Source organism: Sapajus apella, unplaced genomic scaffold (genome assembly GCF_009761245.1).
Source record: "Sapajus apella isolate SASKATOON/1434 unplaced genomic scaffold, GSC_monkey_1.0 scaffold6, whole genome shotgun sequence".
NCBI lineage: Eukaryota > Metazoa > Chordata > Mammalia > Primates > Cebidae > Sapajus > Sapajus apella.
Window position 1 is genome coordinate 78,338,368 of NW_022436946.1, and position 22,868 is coordinate 78,361,235.

Consider the following 22,868-nt stretch of genomic DNA (forward strand, 5'->3'; position numbering starts at 1 on the left):
TTTTTTTTTTTTTTTTGAGACGGAGTTTCACTCATGTTACCCAGGCTAGAGTGCAATGGCGCGATCTCGGCTCACCGCAACCTCCACCTCCTGGGTTCAGGCAATTCTCCTGCCTCAGCCTCCTGAGTAGCTGGGACTACAGGCACGCACCACCATGCCCAGCTAATGTTTTGTATTTTTAGTAGAGACAGGGTTTCACCATGTTGACCAGGATGGTCTCGATCTCTTGACCTCGTGATCCACCCGCCTCGGCCTCCCAAAGTGCTGGGATTACAGGCTTGAGCCACCGCGCCCGGCCGAAAATTTTTTATTATACTTTAAGTTCTGGGGTACATGTGCAGGACATGCAGGTTTGTTACATAGATATACATGTGCCATGGTGGTTGGCTGTATCCATCACTCTGTCATCAACATTAGGTATTTCTCCTAATGCTACGCCCCTCCCCTAATTCCTCAACACCAACAGTACCCAGTGTGTGATGTTCCCCTCCCTGTGTCCACATGTTCTCATTGTTCAGCCCCCACTTATGAGTGAGAACATGTGACGTTTGATTTTCTATTCTTGTGTCAGTTTGCTGAGAATGATGGTTTAAACTTGCTTTGGCCAATCTTACTATGGTATTTGGAGTTTACATTTTATAGTGGAAATGTACCATAAGCATGTTCCATGTTCAGTGTCTCAGTAACAAATATTCCTTATTAATACATATTACCAAAATACAGCTTCTTGTGAAAAATAAATATGAGTACATCCTGAGTATTTCAGAGTATATAGCAACAGGAAGTGAAAGAAAATGCAGTCCACTATGAATGTGAGTTGAGGTGTTTTATCAGCCAAGTGAGATTTGGTAGACTTGGCTTAAAGGCACCATGTCAAAAAACACAATAGCCAAGTAGCATCTATGTAGGCAGGTTATATATAGACAAAGGATAGTATAGACTATTACAAGAATATAATGAGAAAAAGGGATGCTTTCTTTAATGTCATTTATTAACAGCCCTTAAGCTCTATCTATAGAGAAATTAAAGTACTGAAGAGAGACAATTATCTGGAAAGACTGGGTAATAAATTTTAAATTTTTAAAGTTATTCCAGCCCTTACCTACTTTGGTTGTTTTTATTAATCAGATTCACTGAATAATCACCCAATTGCCCAGTAGCTTTGAGTTATAAATGAGCATAAACTGTTTACCCAGGGCAAAAATAAATGAGTTTTCCACTGTAGGACAAAGCTAGGAATTCAGGATGGGAGCTGATCAGAACTAAATGTCCTAAAAAACTTGATGTAGAAGCAGTTAAAGTTGCAGTGGCACATGAGCAGAGGTGATGTAAAAAACATCTAAAATAATAGAAAAAAGATTAATCCCTTGGTGAAATTTCACAATATTTGCACAGTCTGAATGGAAGAGAAATTTTTGGTCTTTTAAAAATTTTTGTAAGCCCCTGAATTTCCAAGCAGGCAATTTAAACCAGCCTTGATGACAGGGCAATAATTTAAAAACAAAGATAAGAGTAGAATTAGAGTAGGTTAATAATAATATGGACTAGACCTGTGACCTCCAATATTTGTGTTTCCTGCCCTTAAACTTTCTGATCTAGATTCCTTAACCACCTCAAAGAAATTCTGAAGAGAAAACGGTAAATGGTAAGCTGTTCACAATACATATCCTCTGATGCTGTCTGTTGATTACAGTCTTATATTCTTTATCTGGCTGAAATGTGAATCACCAATATAATGCATGTGTACTCCATTTCCAACATGAAATTTTTTCTCCCATAGCCTGATAAATGTTTATTCCTTACAGATTATGAAGAGCCATGATACATTTTATGCCATTAAATTCTAACAACATCTCAATGAGATACCAAAAGTGGTTATTAAACCTACCCAGTAGTATATAAAGAGTTAGCAAAACAGAAGTCAGCCTAAGTTTGAAGCCACATTCTGCTACTTACTAACTATGGAAATTTGAGAAGTTACTTAACCTCTTGATGTCTCAGTTTACTCATATGTAAAGTGGAGACAAAAATGTTGCCTCCATCAAAGTGTTGTTGTGAGGTTTGTGTTAGTTAATGCTTGTAAAGTGCCTAGAGCCATGCCTGGAACATAGTAGGTGCTATGTAGTAGTAGTATGCATAGTAGTACTAACTAGGAGCTGTTAGTACTCTATTTAGAGTTAGATCTAATTTTGAAATCTCAGTTCCATGTGTCTTATAGCTGTGTGCCCTGGGAAAATCCCTTCATTTATCTGATCCCTCCTTTATTCTTGGATAATTTGGAGATTAAAAAAAAAATCAAAAAGAAATTTCACAGAGGTGACATGAAGATTTAACGGGATAAAATGTATCACAGTTCTTTGTAATGTACAAGAAATAAAAGTTGACCTAGATGGCTAAGAAGTTTTGGTGCCAGAAATCAACTGTATATATATAATACTAACCTACTTAGACACCAATGTTCACTGACTTTTTGACTCTGGGAGTACATTCCAGATTTTTTTTTGTAATAAATGAAAGTAAAATTGATCCTTAACCCATCAAGGCTAACCTGCAGTTACCATGGAAAATGACAATATTAAAAATTGCACTTCTGACAAAACTTGCATGTTAACAATAGCTTTTCATTTCAGTATGAACATCATTCCCAGTTATGTGATAATATTGTAATCAAAGGTTGAGAAAAGCTAATGAAATACTATAAAATGTCAACTGTAAAATTAATTTTAGTGGAACAAATTGGAGAAGTGGAAAAGACAAATGGGTTGGGAGTAAGACCATCCTAATAATTAGCCATCGGAAATGCTCTCACAGAGCAAAACAAAGGTCACGTGGAGGTCTGTTGCTAAGGTTCTGAATGATGAATCAGAAAGTGGATAATATTCAGAAATCAGTGGAGAAACTAAAGATTTTAAGCCATGTAACAAAATCAATAATGAATTACACTTAGATAAACACTTTCTTCAAGTCTCCAAATACATGGCAATCGTGACAAGCGAGGCAGAAGTAGGTGGAAGGTTGAGGAGGGAAGAAACTTGGCTTTACATCTGGTGATGGGGCAATTTTAAGAGTCCCTCTTCTGATATGAGTTTTGAATATATCAATCAGGAAATGAAGGCCTTATCCTGAATTCGATGGCATTTCTCTCAAATGGCAAGTGGTTTCTCCAAGATTGTGTCTAGACAAAGGAATCCATGACTGAGTGTGGAGTACCTGGGCAGGTCCTTGCTCATCAGTCCCTTTGGTCAGGGGCTCTGAGTTGGTCATCCTTCTGGCTCCTGCAGTGTCTAGAACGGTTTTGCCCAGTAGTCATTAAATAAGTATTTAATGAATAAATCTTCATATATGTCTTACCCAGGCATTTATTAAAAACTTGAAGGAAAAAAATCATCTTCTATTTGTTTACATTCTTTATAGTATATATGGCATAATAAATATAAATATAGACAATTGTTAAAAATTTAATTGGAAGAGTTTTATTTGTATTTTTGAGAAATTATGGTATTAACACATATTGCTGATCCCTTATTGACTAGGAAATTGTAAATTACGATCGTTTATATCAATCGTAGGAAATAAAGCAAATAGCAAAAATGTATGAGTTGATCATTTTCATATGCTTAAGTTCTACCTTAAAACTAAAATTTATTATGAAAATATTTGGGCTCTTATCTAAGCACTGCCACTGACGAGAGAGTTAAGCTTAGAAATTTCACTTTTATTCATAGTGTGACAGAGTTGGCTATTGGATTAAATAAGATAATACATAGGACAGTACATTACACAGTATAAACCTAGAGTTATGGCATGCTCAATGTAGACAGGCACTAGGAAAGAGACTATAACCAGTTTTTTGTTTTGTTTTGTTTTTTGTTTTTTTTTTTTAATGTCACAGTGGTAGTTGTAGAGAACCCCATTAGTTCTGGAATTAGACAAAGTTGTGGCTGAATCCTTAGAATGACACTTACTTACTGACTTTGAGGAGTTATCTGAGTGCCAGATTCCTCATAAATAAAAGGGGGGTCATTCATTTATACCTTCTTTGATTTCCTCAAAAGATAAATATGGAAACGTATATAAGATGTTTAAATTAGTGCCTGACACATGGAATTTGCTTGCCTGTGAGCATTTTCTCTTCCTTCCTATTCTTTTTTCTCCTCTTCTATGAATAGATCCTCAGAAAGGTGGACAGGGAACAATGAGGATATTCAGGAAAGGGAGCAAAAACTGCTATGATGATGGAAGCAACAACAACCATGTGTTACTACTGGCTCTTCTCCATCCCCAAAATGAATTTAGTCTTACTGACTGTACTTTCTTATCTTGTTAGTTAAGGTAGCTAGTCTTGATAAATCGAAGACCTGAGAGTTAATTCTGGCCAAGTGTTTGACTTGCACAACACCAAACATTTCCCTTAAATATTACTCTAAAATTCATTTCTTCATCTGATACTAGTATGTCTGGTAATTTTACAAGTGATGGATAAGGGCTGAGAAATGGGGCAGGGAATAACTAAGACAAAAGAGAAAAACATGCTTGTAAAGTGACTAGAGCCATGTAATTCTGAATATTATCCACCTTCTTATCCCCTAAGAAAGCCTGTGGAAGAAGAAAGGAAGAAGAATCAAATCTGAAACTCATGAAATACATCCTTAATAAAGCCCTTAAATCCCATTACTCTTAAACGTCTGGAATTGACTTGAAGTACTGACAACTGTAGAGCACCATCTAGTTTTGGCCTCTAGAACTGCAACCAAGTCTTCTGATTCTCAGTGGTAGGTGAAGTTATTTCCCAGTGGGGAGAGGAAAACTTACTTTTTAGTGTTTTTAGTTTATTTATTAAAATTCTAAGTTGGCTTTTTTTCTGATTCCCTCGGAAAATAAGCACGCTTTGCGACGGCTGTTGTTCATTTGACACATTGGAGTTTCTTATGGCAAATAAATTATTCATAGATAAATATGAAATATAAAACAGATCATAATAGCAAAGGTTTATGTACATTTAAACACAATGATGTCAGTGCTTTCATTATGAACTTCTTTCTCTGGAGCTTATAAATCAGCAGCATAAATTCCAAGCAAGTGTTATCTTGGTGTATAATGAACTCCAATGTATTTTAGAAACAATCTAATGTTAATAAAATCAGTATTTTATAAAAAGAACAAGATCCCACTTGACAGTTTTAATGTCAAAAGTATCTTTTAGTCTTGAATGGAAAATTAGGTTTTCATTTTCTGAAAATATTTTAAAACAAAAAGTTTTTTGCCATCTTCATTTTTTCTTGGCTTAGAGATTACAATATACATTTCAGCTAATTGTTTATGCTGCCCTTTTTGGTCAATTTAAATATTCTTCCAGTTATGTTTATAGTTCATGTGTAGCTATTTAGAAATAATTAAAAGAAAGGGAATGAAATTTTACAAGAGTTTTTAAAAGAATGAGAACACAGATTGATTTATTTAGCTTGAATTTTGTTTGTAAAAAGGCATCCTTCATGCTTGACAACTCACCATAGTATTCATGTTCTATTCCTACAGAGGCTTTAAAAATATTTATTAGCTACAAAAAGAGTAATCACTTTTGATTATTCTGACAAAAATGTTTTAAAAGTTTCACATTGAAAAATGTCATCAATGCTTCAAAATCATAATACTTTAAATTTATATAGTATCATAGTACTTCAAAACACTATTTAATACATCACCCATTATCAACAAGCTTTATGTAAGAGGCCACTTTAAGTGCTTTAACCTATATCTTTTCTGTTCCTTAATTGTTCTACCTATACTTAATTAAATTTCTGGTTTATATTTTTCCTCTTGCCATGTAGTTGAAAATGTGTCTATTACTCTAGGAAAAATTTAACTACCTGATGCCAGGGTTCAGTCGTTACTGGGAGCAGCAGAGTTTTAGTATTCAGGTCATTTGATGCTTCTCAAGAGCTAAAACATAATTAGGTAATACTGAACCTGATGACAGGTGAAATAAAGCATCCTTCAGTATAGTCACTTCTATAACACCCTGAAGAATTACTCTCATCCCAATTGACCCAATCATGCGCTGTTCTGAAGAGGATTCAACACATTTGTCAGTTATTCTTAAATAATCCCCTTAGTCCAGTTCCAAACCTTCAAGATTGTATCATATTTTTTGTTTCTATAGAAACTTTATTTCCAATCTTATCAAAAGTATTGCTTAGGACTCTAATCCAAAGCAAGCATTATTGAGCCACTTCTGCATAAAAAGTGCACCTATCACACAATAAGAAAGCAAATTTAGGGGAGCAAGAGGAAAACTGTCAAATCACTGGCTTTCCAGATAAGACAACTCTCAGTTTTAGTAAGAAACAAAATGTGGAATGATCAACTCTGTCAAAATTCAACTAGAATGTTTTGGACATTTGAATAAAATTGGCAGATTTGATCATGCTTTTTATTTTCAAATTGTTTTTTGGGACTCAAAGCAAACATTTGAAATGTCAAGGACTTAAGCTATTTGTTAACCAATTTACAAATAGGAGCCTATATATCTTATTTTGAAAAGAGTTACCTAATATATTTTTTTAAAAAGCTAATTAATTTGTAAATATATATTCTTTTCTCCAAAACAAAATTGCTCTCATCTTATGATTTTCTACAATACAGAAACAGTCTTTGAATATATAACTGCCTAAAGGTTTTTACTTTTTTATTTTTACTCATCTAGATAAAAAATTCAAAACTAATATATGAACTATACTGCCCCTGTGCAGTGAATGCTCCAAAAGAGCAAGTTTCTTAGAATCAGTAGAAATGCAAATTTAAAGGGAAAAGCAAATAAAAGTTGGAGCAGGGATCGAATCTTTATGGAATTACTGCAGCAGTTGGCAGATAAGACAATTAGGCCACATCAGTAGAGAAACAAATGCACAAACACATGAATCTTTGATCAATTATCTAAAGTTGTTTCTCTTGAGATCATGATGAACAAGCTTACAACATCTGATCAGAAAGAATCCTAAAACAGCTACAATCATCCCTTGGTATCTATAGGGGATTATTTCCAGGACCTATCTCAGATATCAAAATCCGAGGATGCTCAAGTCCCTGAATTAAAATGGCCTACTATTTGCATATCACTTATGCACATTCTCCTGGATACATTAAATCTCCCGTAGATTACTTATAATAGTTAATATAGCATCAATGTTATGTGAATAGTTGTTAGTCTGTGTTCCTTAGGGAATAATGGCAAGAAAAAAAGTCTGTATATATTGAGTACAGATGCCTATATTTTGATCCATGTTTGGTTGAATCCAAAGATTTGGAACCCATTAATACAGAGGGTCAATTATACTATGTTTTGGAAACCTATCTTTTTTATATAATTTACTTTTTATTTTTTTTTTAAAATAGACACAAGGTCTTGCTATGTTGCCCCGGCTGGTATTAAACTCCTGTGCTCAGGTGATCTATCTGCCTAGACCTCCCAAAGTGTTGTGATTACAGGCATGATCCACCTTGCCTGGCCAAGGAACTTCTCTCTTTTGTCTTGTTTCCCTTAAGTTGGTTATGCCTGTGGTTATTGTTAGAGGGAATTTCTTACTAATTCTAAGTTTCTCTGGGAAAATCAACTTTCTATTCGTAAAATGTTAATTAATTGCCAACGATGCCTTCAAACTACAAAAGTATTCCATGATAAATGTGCATTTTATAATAATAGAAACAATCCAAGTCTCAAATTATGGAATCTTGTCTATCAGTGTTGATTTGCTATCAGAGGGTGACCAGATAGTGACAAGAGCAAAAAATGGAAAGAGGCAGAAAGAATCAGCTAAAGCACATAGTTGTAAGAGTCGCAGAGGCCAACGTGAGTAGCCAGTCATAGCTGACAGAATGTATAGAATGCTGGCATAGCAGGATGAGATATGTCATCTTACGTCTCTTGAGAAACATGACAGCCCCTTAGATGTAGAACATTTCTCATTGATTTCTATTTATCCCGTAAACTAGAACAGGCAGCACAACACAGAGCTGTAGTAGTCTATCCAAACATTTTCCTTTTTATATTTACATTTTCATGAAAAGAAATTCAATGAAACCTGAAAAATAAACCTAAATAAGGCTAATGGAAATGGTTAAATCTATCACGTGAAATTTAATTTCTCATTAACTTATACTCCTTGTTATCTATCTATAAATTCTGGAACCTCTGAACATCTATTGGAATGTTTACTGGTATAAATTCTGAAACCATTGAGCATCTATTGAAATGATCAGTGGTTCCAGAACTTACCTAACGGTGGCAGAAATATTGATCAAATCCTCATATCATCTCTATGATACTTTTGATCCAATCCTCTAAAAACAAGAGTTTTAAAACATTTAAAACAAGAGTCCGCGATTTGTCATTTTGTTCTATTATAAATTTATGTGACACATGGAGCTTTTTGCTAATTAATATATCTACTAATGTACACTATTAAAGAATACAGGCCAAATCAAGGAATTTAGGTGTTTTTTGTTTTTTGTTTTCTTTGTCTGCTACAGTGTATTGCACCTTATGGTCATCTAACACAAGAGCTTCTTTTCCATGTTTTTAGAAGTCCCACCACGTGAAGCAGAACTTGCCTCCCACCATTAGTTGAAAATATGAGATAGTCTCTTTCCCAGCTAAGTGCACAGCACAGGTGTATTTTTACCAGACAACTTTTATGATATGATTTAATCATTGTTTCTTGCTGTATATCTTTGAAGAAGCTGTGTAAGTTACTCAGTACCTGTTTAACAAACCCATTTTCTGCTTTCATCAAGCAGAGTTAGTTTCATTTGCTGAATGATAGAACAAATGAAGAGGCATGGTTGCAGACTGCAGTCTATCGTGAGAAAGGAGCGAAGCAAAGGGTCTAATATCTGGCCTGGTGGAATGGAAAGCAGTGAAAATCCTATTTATATTAATTGATGGTACTTCAGAAAACACAGCATCAAATTATTTACTAAATCACCTGGGATGAAATACCCACTGAAGATAAGGCTTTGGGGAAATAAGTGGCCAGTCCCCAGAAGTAGTTTCAAGGGCTTGAAGAATTAAAAGACAATTCTTGGGAAAGGGTAGTTACTTCTAACAGTACCATACAACTTATACACAAAGAGAAAGGCAGGGTAAAGGAGGATAGCTAAGGATCTGTTCCACATTTATGGAACAAATTTATCCATCTGTCTGATTTTGTTTCCTGGACATATATTTTTCTGAAGAAAATTTGCAGTGGCATGGGTGCCTGATGGAGCACTAATAGGGACTAAAATCACTCCTTTCACAAAATATTCAACTTGAATTTTGAATGATTTCCCCTACACTGGGAAGAGATACTATTAAGTAATTAAATCCAAGATAGATAAGGAAATAAAAGAACATCTAATCCTTAACTGTGTTAAAATTTTCATGTCAAGATAAGTGAATTGTGTCATTAATTAGGCAGGTTAAGGTATAAGGCATGCTTCAGACTTGAAAATGCAGAGTTCAATAGAGAAGTAGGGAACAAAGAGTGAGCAGGAAGTTGAGGACAGTATATAGGATTTGAAGACAGGAGAAAGCTAACCTGACAGCAAACATTGGCCTCAAGAGAGGAACAAGTGTTTAAAGAAGTGTCAAACAAGACTCAAGTAAGCATTGACACCAGCTTAATCTCTAATGCAGAGTTTTAGCAGCAGGGGAATCTGATTCGTTGTTCAATTCATAAGTTGGCAAAATACCCATCCCTTCACATTTCCTAAGGAAGGGGGACCTACAATATTATAATTCACTAAGTCAATGAGACCTCAACAACTGGCTTTCAGTTAAGTTGATGTCTCAGGAGGCTCAATTTTTTAAGATTTTTAAAAAAAGAACTGAGGTAACTAAGGACTAATGACGGTGGGAATCCAACCTATTAACTCAGGCCTATAATAAGATGAGTGGGGAATACAAAGATTTAACATTATCTTAGGTACCTAACCAATAGCACAGGAGTTTTTGGTCAGCACGAGAGTTGTGCAGTGCAAACAGATACCCAATGTCAGAGACAAGGCCATTTCCAAAGTCCCTAATAACAAAATTTCCTGCTTCAACTAAGATTCTTCAGGACCTAGACTGATACTGATTTTTAAAATTCTGTGGCATCCATTTGTATGGCACAACACTGACTGAAGAAAACAAACCAAGACAAGGTTTGAAAAATTGCCTAAGAGGTTATTTAAAAGATTTTGCTGTCGTGGTTTAGAGATCACAGGGAATGAGAGTTTTGCAGAAGACCAGAGATGATCATTGTAGTTTCTACTTTGAAAAAAGAAAAACAGATAAATCGTTTAAAAGTAGATTAAAAAATAGAGGTAGACTTCGCTTCTTGAAGAAATTCCATTTGGATCATTAAGCAGAGAAATTTTCAACTTTAGGGAAATAATGTAGTAAACATTAAATGAATTAACGAGTCACTTAGATAAGATATACCAAGATAGCATCATTTCCTTTTTAAAATACAAGGTTTCTAGACTGGTGGTAGATAAAACAAAAACCAAATGTGTAGTCTACAAAATATTTGATTGAAGCCCTTTTTGATAATCTGTGAAAAAGATAGTGAAACATTAACTGAGTAGTAGTATAGATATTAACAATGTAAATCATTTAGTAAGAAGTTACACACTGAATATGAAGTTGAAACTGACTTTTTCTGACTATAAAATTCCTTATATATTAAGGACATTAGTTATTTAAATTTTTTTATAGAAATTTAACTTAAGCCAAGTGGCGCAATATAGAGATAATGCAATTAATTTGTAAGTCTATAATCATCAAATAACTTTATATTGTCCCATTTCTTTATAATTTTCACATTTTGATCACAGTTACTTCTCGTAATAGGCTTTGATAGGAATTGACATTTTTATCTTGCTTTGGCCTGCATTTCATGGCACCTTTATGTCTTCTTTGTTAGATGTGTTACAATAGATAACACCTTTTCCAACATTCTGCAATTTCTTCTCTGAAGACAGGACCACCTGGAGAACATTCTGCTTTTTCATTTCATGTTTTCTGATAAGAATGAACTTTGATGGCAGTCTCTCTATTTAGGTGAATGGTTTGTGTGACCCCATTTCTCCTCTTGCTTTGATCTGTAGGTGTTCATCCTAAGTAGCACACTTAGAATAGAGAATCTTGTATGCCTGAGAGATTCTGAAACTTTTACCAGGCTAATGATAGTTCATGCAGAGAAGTCACAAATATTGTATGGAGCTTTAAAAATTCCCCACTTATCTTTCTAATAGAAGACCACCTGTTCATCATGGAATGTGAGATGGACGCCTGAATTGCAATGAAGCTGGAGAAGATACTGCATTACAGTTAGGGATTCAGCTCATTTTAGGTTTAGGTCCCAGGCTTGTGCCAGCTAGTGGTCATCCTGAAGCTATTATGTTTCATCAGTTTCTATGAGACATATTGTGAGACACAGTGTCTTCTGCAACCCTGGGTTCTCAGGGTGGACACAACTTTAAAAGTGTAACTTTTCTCTTTGGTTTCCATTTTTCTATTTTCCTCATATGACTAGAATAATCTCTGCTTATTAGATTGTTACTCTTGTTTTCCAGCCTTCTAAAGGGTGGATTTTCCCTCAAGAACTTATCTTTTGGCTTCTTTTTTCTTACTGATCAACCATCTTGCTCTGATGATCTTATCTAATTTCATGATTCTAACCATTTCCTCTATGAGAATGACTCCCAATCCCCATATCTAGTCCTGATCCCTTTCCTAATCTCCAAATTTACAGTTTGGACTCCCTGTGCAGCGTGACAGAGTGCTCAACTCAACATTTTCAAAACTTATTCCCTATTCCCATACTCTCAATTCTCAGAAAATAAAAAGGAAAGAAATCTTGCTTCTACAATTTAAAGAATAAAATAGGCCAGATGACATGGCTCACACCTGTAATCCCAACTTTTTAGGAGGCTGAGACAGGTGAATTACTTGAGCCAGTTCAAGTTCAGCTGGGCAACATGGCAAAACACAGTCTCTGCAAATTTAAAAAAATTAGCTAGTTGTCGTAGCACGCCCCTGTAGTCCCAGCTATTTAGGAGGCTGAGGCAGGAGGGTCACCTAAGCCCAGGAGGTAGAGGCTGCAATGAGCCATGATTGCGCCACTGCAGCACTCCAGCCTGGGTGACAGAGTGAGACCCTATCTCAAAAATAATAAACAAATTTTTAAAAGTTAGCTTTTGTAACTAGTGCAACTAATACTATATTTGCATTCATCAAACATGAATTCAGGTTAAAAAAAAAATTCCATTGTCATAGACTGTATCACCTACTGTAATATATTTTACTTGTAGTGTATTTTACTCTGCCTCTTGTCCATTTTTAAAACTACTCCCTAGTTCAGGCCCATTTTGCTTTTTACTGTTATGATAATTTTCCAGTGGATTCCCTACCTCCACAGCATGTTATACACTGTTGAGGCATTTATTCCTAAAACATAGGAGTAATTATGTCACATTCTTGGTTATAATCCTAAAAGGTTCCCCATGGTTTACCAAATTAAAGATAAAATCCTTGCCTGACTTCTTGACAGCAGCTACATCCTACTTTTTGGCTTTATTTTCCATCATTTCAACCAGAAATGAGGATAGTTGTTACATCATTTGTGCCCAAATCCCTGGGTGCCTCTCAAGATATTTATTTCTTTTCTTTTCTTTTTTTTTTTTTTTATTTGGAGTTTGACTTTTCTTACCCATTCTCGAGTGCAATGGCGCGATCTCGGCTCACCGCAACCTCCGCCTCCTAGGTTCAGGCAATTCTCCTGCCTCAGCCTCCTGAGTAGCTGGGATTACAGGCACGCACCACCATGCCCAGCTAATTTTTTGTATTTTTAGTAGAGACGGGGTTTCACCGTGTTGACCAGGATGGTCTCGATCTCTTGACCTCGTGATCCACCCGCCTCAGCCTCCCAAAGTGCTGGGATTACAGGCTTGAGCCACCGCGCCCAGCCAAGATGTTTATTTCTAAGGTAAACTTTTTACTGACTGAAGCAAAATCTCTAGGCATGGAGGCTTAGAATTTTCAGGTTCAAAACCTTCTAACACACTTTTTAAAGCTGTAGAACTGTTATCCAAAATTCAGTCAAAGTTGTCAATTCGCTGATTGTCAAATATGGCCTACATATTCTTGCCTCTTTCTCTTTATTCACGCTCCTCCCTCTTTCTGGAATGCGCTTTTCCTTCTGATCTCTACTTATATTTAAATCCAATGCATTCTTCATGAATTACCCATACCACATGCCAGGCCCATTGCAAGTGTTCCTACTAAATAAATGACTTTTTTTCTTGGCAAGTTCCTCAACTTCTCTAGATCAGAATTTCTTCTATGTCAAAAACACTGTTTTAAATTAAATGATCTCCAAAGTAATGTTCATCTTCCAAATTGTGATTCTTGCTTTTACGTCTGTTTTGGTACTTAGCACAATCTGTGCAATGTTATGTATTTGTATGCTTGTCTTTTGACCTTTACTCTATAAGGACCTTAAGAATACAAACTATGTCTGTTGCTATCAGTACTCTGGAGTCCTTTGCAACATGTGTGTCATGTAAGTAGCTTAAACGAGGTAGACAGATATTTAAATTTTTGCTATGCTGAAATTCCATTTGACCCAGCAATCCTATTACTGGGTATATATCCAAAGGATTATAAATTGTTTTACTATAAGGACGCATGCACACGAATGTTCATTGCAGCACTGTTTACAATAGCAAAGACCTGGAACCAACCCAAATGCCCATCAATGATAAACTGGACAGGGAAAATGTGGCACATGTATACCATGGAATATTACGCAGCCATCAAAAATGATGAGTTCGAGTCCTTTGTAGGGACATGGGTGAACCTGGAAACCATCATTCTCAGCAAACTGACACAAGAGCAGAAGATCAAACACTGCATGTTCTCACTCATAGGCAGGTGTTGATCTATGAGAACACCTGGACACGGGGAGGGGAACACTACACACTGGAGTCTGTTGGGGGAAATGGGGGAGGGACAGTAGGGGTGGGGAGTTGGGGAGAGATAGCATGGGGAGAAATGTCAGATATAGGTGAAGAGGAGGAAGGCAGCAAATCACACTATCACACTGCCATGTGTGTACCTATGCAACAATCTTGCATGTTCTTCACATGTACCCCAAAACCTAAAATGCAATTTAAAAAAAAAATTTTTGCTATGCTTTTGTATCCTGGATTTTCCTGCCTTGATCATAATAATTTGGGCATATGTGCTTGATTTATATTGAAGATTAATCTTCTAGTCCTTCTAAAAAATTAAGTGATTTAGTATTAATTAAATACTACAGTGTTAATGATGTTTACTATGGTATTAACATAAGGGAATGTGCAAAATGAGGCATGGACATCAAAATTCCCTTATAAGAAGTAATATTTTTGCCGGGCGCGGTGGCTCAAGCCTGTAATCCCAGCACTTTGGGAGGCCGAGGCGGGTGGATCACGAGGTCAAGAGATCGAGACCATCCTGGTCAACATGGTGAAACCCCGTCTCTACTAAAAATACAAAAAATTAGCTGGGCATGGTGGTGCGTGCCTGTAATCCCAGCTACTCAGGAGGCTGAGGCAGGAGAATTGCCTGAACCCAGGAGGCGGAGGTTGCGGTGAGCCGAGATCGCGCCATTGCACTCCAGCCTGGGTAACATGAGTGAAACTCCGTCTCAAAAAAAAAAAAAAAAAAAAAAAAAAGAAGTAATATTTTTAGTTCTCTTCAGAAGCATTTTGATAGTTCAGGGCATTTATGATACTAGTGGCTTTTTAACATGCACACTAGGTCAACTGTAATTCAATGTTATCAAAGAAAAAGATGTATTTGAAAGAATTCAACACATAGAAGTTAATTTTCATTGATTTCTGTAACACAATAATGACAATTTAAATTTAAATACTTTGATAAATGCGTCTGAAATTTAGCCTGAAATGTTAGCAGGCTGTCAAGGGATTTTACTATTTCTGGATATATGCATATATTCTCTGATAATGAGTACAAATTTCCACTAGGGTATTCAAGAAATAATTAGACAAATAAACTATGGCAAGAAGAATGATGGTTATATGTCAGGAGGAATTGGATATCACTATGAAGTCTATAAAGTCATAAAAATAACATTAGAAATAAAAAATATTAGAAATAATATTAGAAAAAGTATAAAGTCTTTATAGAAGATGAAAAAATTATCTTTTCAGTCTGCATTATGCAAATGGGTCAAAAGCACATGTCACTTATGTGAACAGTTATAAAGTAGGGCTTACTAGGGGAAAACATAAAAAGAAATAGTAGAGGGTACACAAATAACTCATATATCTTTGCTTAGGTCAGACAAAGATAGTTTGCACACGCTATGCCTGATGGTCGAGATAAAACTCTTCTCAATGTTCTGCAGATATAAAGGATGGTGAAACAAGAAACATCTATATGACCATGTAATGGTAGAAGCTCCTGTTTGAGCAAATGTCATTGTTAGAAACGGGTAATTTCTGGAACCCAGTGTATGGTAACCGCCAGTTCTTCTGTTGTACTAACTCTGACTCTGATGTGTAGAATCTGCGCATTCCCTAGCTGCATGCCCTAAACACGTCAAAAAAGCATAGCAAAGGCTTTGAGAACAAAATCGTGAAATAACCCACTGTACAAGACCTACACTAACTTCTAAGTGGCATAGTCAAGGGGCAGACACAAAGAGCACAGCAAAACTTGGCTACTAAACCAACATTGCATACAAGAGATGAGCCAGAATTTTGCCTGTGCAAACAAAGAAAAAAAGTCAACAATCTCCAGAGGATTTTAACAGCATCCAGAGTTTCACAACATAATACCTAAAATATCCAGGATACAAGCCAAATGACTTAGCATACAAAAAATACAATGAATTTTCAAGAGAAAAAGTAACCAACAAATGGAGACTCCAAGATGATCCAGATGTTGGAATTATCAGGTAAAACTTTACACTGACAATTTTAACCATCCTTCTTGAGGTAAAGCTGAACATTCTCGAGTTGAATGAAAAGTTAGAAGTTCTCAGAAGAGAACTTTGAAAATATTCCCTATGTGCTTACAAGAAGGTATATTCTGCACTTATTGGTTGTCATATTCTGTCATGTTCCATATATGTCCTTTAGGCACTAACTGCATTCTTTAAATCTTCTGTATTCTTATTTTTATTTTACCTGCATTTTATAACAGTTTGAGATACTATTGTAGATACTATTTAAATGTTGTGGCTCTGCCAGTTTTTGATTTATAAATTTTGAACTATTATTAAATACATACAAATTTGATATTTGATATCTTATTTAAAAATTGAACATTTGGGCCAGGCATGACAGCTCATGCCTGTAATCTGAGAAGTTTGGGAGGCCAAGGTAGGCAGATCACCTGAGATTGGGAGTTCAAGACCAGCTGACCAACATGGAGAAACCCCGTCTTTACTAAAAATACAAAATTAGCCGGGCATGGTAGCACATGTCTGTAATCACAGCTACTTGGGAGGGTAAGGCAGGAGAATCACTTGAACCCAGGAGACCGAGGTTGCAGTGAGCAGAGATTGCACCATTGCACTCCGCCTGGGCAACAAGAATGTGACTCCATTTCAAAAAAATAAAAATAAAAATTGAACATGTATCATTATGAAGTTCCTCTCTTTATTCTTAGTAAAAATTTACCTATATAATGGGAGAAGCACTTGATGGGCATTTGGGTTATTTCCATCTTTTTTGTTATCATTTTTTAAAAGCTGCCAAAACATTCATGTATATACCTTCCAGTGAACATGTGCAGAAATTTCCCTTAGGTATAATTCTATAAGTTAAAATGCTAGGTAGTATGGTGTGGGCACATATTCAACTTTATATCATAATATGCTCTCTTGTTTTCAGAGATGCTGCTGGAATAGTTTTCATTACTCTATATCCTTGCCAACCCTTCAAGTATTTGTCAACTTTGAAGTGTTTTTCCATCACGTAGGTATGAAGCATTCTTCATTTTTTGGTTTAATTTGTATTTCCCTAATTAATAAAGTGTCTGAATATTCTTTTATTTATTATTGGCCATATATCCTATGTGGGTCTATATAATATTAGGGTAAAAAAAATAGGCAAAATTAATTTATTATGATAGAAGTCTTAATAATAATTATGTAATGAGAAGATGGGCTGTTGTCAATTTGTAAAGGTCATAAGGAAGCTTTCTGGGATGCCATATATGTTCCATAGCTCCATCTGGATGTGGTTACAAAGTGTATGTGTAAGCAGAAATTCATCAAGATATAAACTTAAAATTTGTGTACTGTGCTGTAGATGTTATATAGCAATGAAAAAATGTTCTCAGCTGAAAAGGGAAAGGTAAATAACATCACAGCATTTCTGAAACAATAATAAAAACACCATATAAGGGAATCTTGGGGATGCAACTGAATTAGCGATTTGAGGCAAAAATCATAATATTAAAACTATGTCAGTAAAAATAAAGATAAAAGCAAAAATTAATGAAATGAAAAAATAATAAAACTAATAAATAAAAATACTGGGTCATTAAAAACTCAAGAAAATAGGCAAATATCAAGAACACAAAATAAAAATGATTAGAAGAAAATAACCATTGAATAAAGGACTTTTAGAAATTAATGAAACTAACTTTCACAAACTTCTGCAAATAATGTTTAAAACATGAATTAAGTGGATAATTTGCTAGGAAAACACAATTTGCCAGAAGCAACCACAATACAGAAAATTCAACACACTATTTCCCATGGTATACAGAAATTTTTTAGTAGTCTCTATTAAAATTAGACATACATACTTTAAGACAAAGTTCTTATATATATATATTTTAAAAAACTACCCACCCACAAAACATTTTATAAGTATTTTTAATAAGGGAATTCTATAAAATCTTTGAAATCAATAATTGAATGATGTTTCAAAATTTAGAAAAATAGAGAAAACATATTTTATTAAGCATGTTTAAAAGTAACAAATAGCCTTAAAATTTACAAATACTATTTTTAAATTTTTTAAATATATAATATAATATATAATATTATAGGCATGAACCACTGCACCCAGCCAAAATGTACAAATAATACTCAGTTAGAATACATAATGTAGAAAAAAAATCTATTTACAATTAAAACAGAAAAAATAAAAATACTTAGAAATAATCTGAAAAGAAATTTTTAAACCCTATGTCTTTGGGCTGTTGTAACAAGTACCACAGACTGGGTAGCTTGAAAACAACTAACATTTATTTCTCACAGTTCTGTAGGCTGGGGAGTATTAGATTAAGGTGCCAGCAGATCTGATGTCTGGTGAAGGCCAATTCCTCCAGATAGCACCTTCTTGCTGTGTCCTCTCATGGTAGAAGGATTAATGAGCTTCAGTGGGCCTCTTGTATAAGGGCACTAATCCTATATATGAAGGCTCTGCCTTCATGGTCTATTTACATCCCCAAAGGTCCCACCTCCTGATACCATCAGCTTAGGAGTTAGGATTTCAACATATGAATTTGAAAGGGACATGCACTAAGACTATAGTACCCTATATGAGTAAAGCTTTAAATATTACTAAAATATGTGAAAGTAGACTTGAAACTTGAGTACATGGAAACATCTTATATCTATATAATTACAAAAAAGTTTTATTTTCCGGAGTTAACTTTAAGTCAAGTCAATTTTAAAATTTCTACTGAAAGGAAAAGCCAGACTACTTAGAGTAATCCTGCAAGAGAAGAGAAGTAGGAATGTATTAGTTTGCTAGAATTGCCATAACAAGATACTACAAATTGGGTGGCTTAAACAATGGAAATTCATTATCTCACAGTTCTGGTGGGTAAAGATCCAAAATCAGATATCAGCAGGGTTAGTTTCTTTCTGAAGGATGTTCCAGGCCTCTGTCCTTGGCTTGTAGATAGCCATTTTCTCTCTATGTTTCTTTTTTTATTTCCTAGCAAATTATAAAGACAGAGTTTCACTCTTTCGCCCAGGCTGGAGTGCAGTGGTGCGATCTCAACTCACTGCAACTTTCTTCTCCTGGGTTCGAGCAATTCTCCTGCCTCAGCCTCCAAAGTAGCTAGGATTATAGGCATCTGCCACCACACCTGGCTAATTTTTGTATTTTTAGTAGAGACAGGGTTTCACCATGTTGGCCAGGCTGGTCTTGAACTCCTGACCTCAGGTGATCCAGCCACCTCAGCTTCCCACAGTGCTAGGATTACAGGCATAAGACACCACGCCTGGCTCTCCCTATGTTTCTTTACATCGTCTTCCTTCTATGCAGGTCTCTGTTTACAATTTCCAGTTTTATAAGGACACCAGTTAAACTGGATTAGAGTCCATGCTATTGACTTCATTTTAGATGATTCCACTGTAAAGAGACTATCTCCAAATGAGGTCACTTTTCTGAGGTAGTGAGGATTAAGACTTCAACTTAACGTTTTGGGGAGACCATAATTCAACCCATAACAAGGGAAAACTAGCATTTCTAAATAATACAATATCCCATAAAGCCAGTGAGATACTGGCTGGTATGAATAGATAGACCCATGCAAAGAAAAGTAAGTACAGAAATAGACCCAAGCACATAAGAAAATTTGCTTATAATACAAATTCAAACCACATCAATAATTAAGAGTCCATGGTAAAAGACTCTGCTATTATGAGGTAGTAAGTGCTTTTATTTTAGCAAAAAAGGGATTGTCCACAAGATAGAACTGTAGAATATAATATATCATGGATCTGTGATGTATTATTAAGGTAAACCAAGATATTTGGTGTGGAGCACTAACCTTTGGAGATTATAATCACAGAGACAAATATCATCATGCCACGCTCTGAAGTGGAATAATGGGATAGATAGGCATAGCTCCTAACAAAAGGCAATGACTAAAATGCCTTGGAATTTGGAATTTGGAGACTTCCAATCTGTTCTTTATGGTGACTGGACAGAGAAGGGAAGTCAGGCAAGTGTGCCTGGGAGGCAGCATATGCTTCTGAGAATTTTGTTTAAGTGTCAGCTGAGGCACCCCCAGAAAAGGCAAACAGAGCAGATGGGCATTTAGCAATAGAGGAAGGAGCCCTGGGAAATAGGCAGCCAGGCTGCTGGCTGGCCTGGGCCCAGGACATGTGGGAGTGACAAGCTGGGTAACACACCAAAGCAAGAAAGATAACATTCCCTGTTACAAATAAGTTCAGACTGAAAAGAGTAAAGCAGAAGAGATTGTAAGGAGAAAGAAAAAATCAAATAAATGCATAAAGAGGCAAAAATTATTCAAAGAAATACACCTAACCTGCTCCACAACATTGGGGTACACTGTAGTTGTGTCTCTTTTAATGTTAAAATGAATTATTAAATCTCTAATGTGTCTATTATAAAGAATTTTAGTATCACCCTCTTGAGGCATTCCTCATCCATCCCACACATCAGCCATTGAATAACCCTCAGGGGCATCTCATTCTGAAAGCCTGAATATGCTTCTAGCCACAGAGAGCCAGGGCCAGAGAGTGAGTACAGTACACAACTCCATTGCTTACTGCTACTACTCACAGTTGTCGTGAGAGACTGGTTTGGTGGAGCTGCAGAGTCTTGCTCATTGCTGTAGGGTAGCTCTTGTTGGTTCGGGGCCATGTACAAAGTCATAATGGTGCACCACATTGGGAGGCAAGGTGGTCTTTCTTTTAAATTAACTTTCCCTTGCTCAGTTCTTATTCTTTAAAGCCTAACCATTGTGGCAGGGTCAGGGGGTACCTTCCAGATCAAGTCAGAATAAATCCTCACATAAAACTTGAGGACCAACTTAGGCACATTTTGTATAGGAAGCTAATTTTCCCCAAATGACTTAATGTAAAAGGTTTCTTGCTCTTCTTTGAGCTGTGAGGCCATTAATTAAAACCACTGTGATGGTTCACATAGCTGAATTTCTGAAATTTGTATCTCAGGGAATAAAGTTTGGGGATTTATTCACTTTTTCTCCCAGAAGGCCTTGGATTCTCCTCTCCAGTAACCACCTATGGTGTACCAAGATGTTTGGTAAAGAGTTAGGGGGTAAAGGTGAGGCTGAAAAGAGCGTGGGTAGCATTGATCCAAAATAAAAGGTTTTCTTGCACCTTTCCCATGCCCACAACCAGTGAGTTTATTTTCCTTGCTTTTATGTAAGTGAGAGAGACCCTGAATAATTCTTCATAGATAAAAATAGCTATTTCAGAGAAACTTTCTGTCTTGCATTTCTGAGTTAGCAGAAGGAACACTTATTAAATATGTGCTCCTTATTAAAATATGTGCGTGTGTATGTGTGTCACATATTTGCCATACCAAGTATCCTATTTTATGCAAATGAAGCACTGTAAATAGGGATGATTAAAGACTAGTGCATCTGTTTGTAGTTTTTTAGAGTGGCTGTTTCATTCATTCATTTGGCAAAAAGTTATGGATAATTTCCCGTGTCTCAACACTAAGGATATGGGTAACATGCATAACCCCAGGCCTAGAAGCTGAAGTGGAAGAAATCAATAAGTTAAATGGACCATTTTAACACAACACAGTAAATTCATATGCTACCTAATGAGTACAGTGTTGTGCAATTATTAAAAAGGTTGTATGAATTAAGTCTCTTTTGTTGTTGCAAAGACAGAAGTTCCTTAATATCTTAACTCATGCAGAGCTTATTACAAAGCACCATGTGGAAAGGAGAAAAACAGAAATTGTGCTCCTTCATCTTGGCCTCCTGGGAATCAGGACATTTCCCCCAAACCAGGCCCCGCAAAAATAAACAGAATCTTCTGTAGGGCTGTTTCACAAACTTCAGTGCTACCCACTCTCTTTTCAGCCTTGCCTTTAGAAAGTCATTCAGGAGCCAATCAATTCTATCAGTTTTTCCACTAAGTATACTTTTTATCCTTTTTCTTATTTGCTACGTTGATGAAATTTCTACTTAACTCCTTCTTTTGGATTCAGAACTTGCATTTCTTCCTTTCTCCTGATTTTTGGTTACTCACAACTTCTGCCTCATTCGTTCTATTGCCAGATATTTGCTATTACCTTCTTTCTGTACATTTTTCTTCTCCTTCTCTATTTACTAACTGGCCAACTACTTTTCTCTCTCTTTTTTCAAAATTTAGAACTTTATGAATTTGCATTCAGTTTTTCTTCACAGTCATTTTGGACAAAACTCCTGGGCCTGCCCCCCTCATTTCCTACTTTGCAGTCTATAGACTGGTTATGCTCCTTTTCCCCAATTTTATCATCTGGGCAAGAAACCAGAATCATACCAGACATAAGATGGCCACTAATGTGTTCCACTATTCCCTGCAACAAAGGGTTATGAGCAGGGTTCAAAGAGGATGCGGACACGAGAGGCAGTTGGCCACTATATCTGCCCAAAACAAAGATGAATGTCAATATTTTTTTCTTGTTTGAGACAGAGTCTCACACCATCACTAGGCACCAGGCTGGAGTGCAATGGTGCGACCTTGGCTCACTGCAACCTCAGCCTCCCGGGTTCAATCAACTCTCCTGCCTCAGCCTCTCGAGTAGCTGGGACTACAGGCATGCGCCACCACGCCCATGAATGTCAATTTTATAATGGTTTATACTCATAGCACCATTCAAATTACCAATCACAAAATTCTGTTTGCAATATAATACCTATGTGTATAGAGATTGTCAAGATAAGTTATAATGTGATGCCCAGACACCTTTAGGCTTCTATCTTGTAGATTACAAACCCTTAACTTTCTGAAGCACAGATGAGTTGTTTCATGTGAGTGGCTTTGTGTGGGTCCTAGTGTTATAATTTTTGGTTATTCAGGTATTTTCTTCTAGTA

The 22,868-nt window shown here is 36.0% G+C and overlaps 1 long non-coding RNA gene across 2 annotated transcripts in view; it reads left to right on the top strand.

Moving 5' to 3' along the window:
• LOC116549773 overlaps positions 1-22,868 on the top strand; it is a 69,245-nt gene that overhangs the window by 28,137 nt on the left and 18,240 nt on the right. Inside the window, exon 3 of one of the 2 annotated variants that reach the window (XR_004268053.1) lies at positions 4,170-7,640. This is a non-coding gene — a long non-coding RNA (uncharacterized LOC116549773). Of the gene's footprint in view, positions 1-4,169; positions 7,641-22,868 lie in introns of those variants that run through there. The other variant, XR_004268054.1, reaches the window with a different exon arrangement.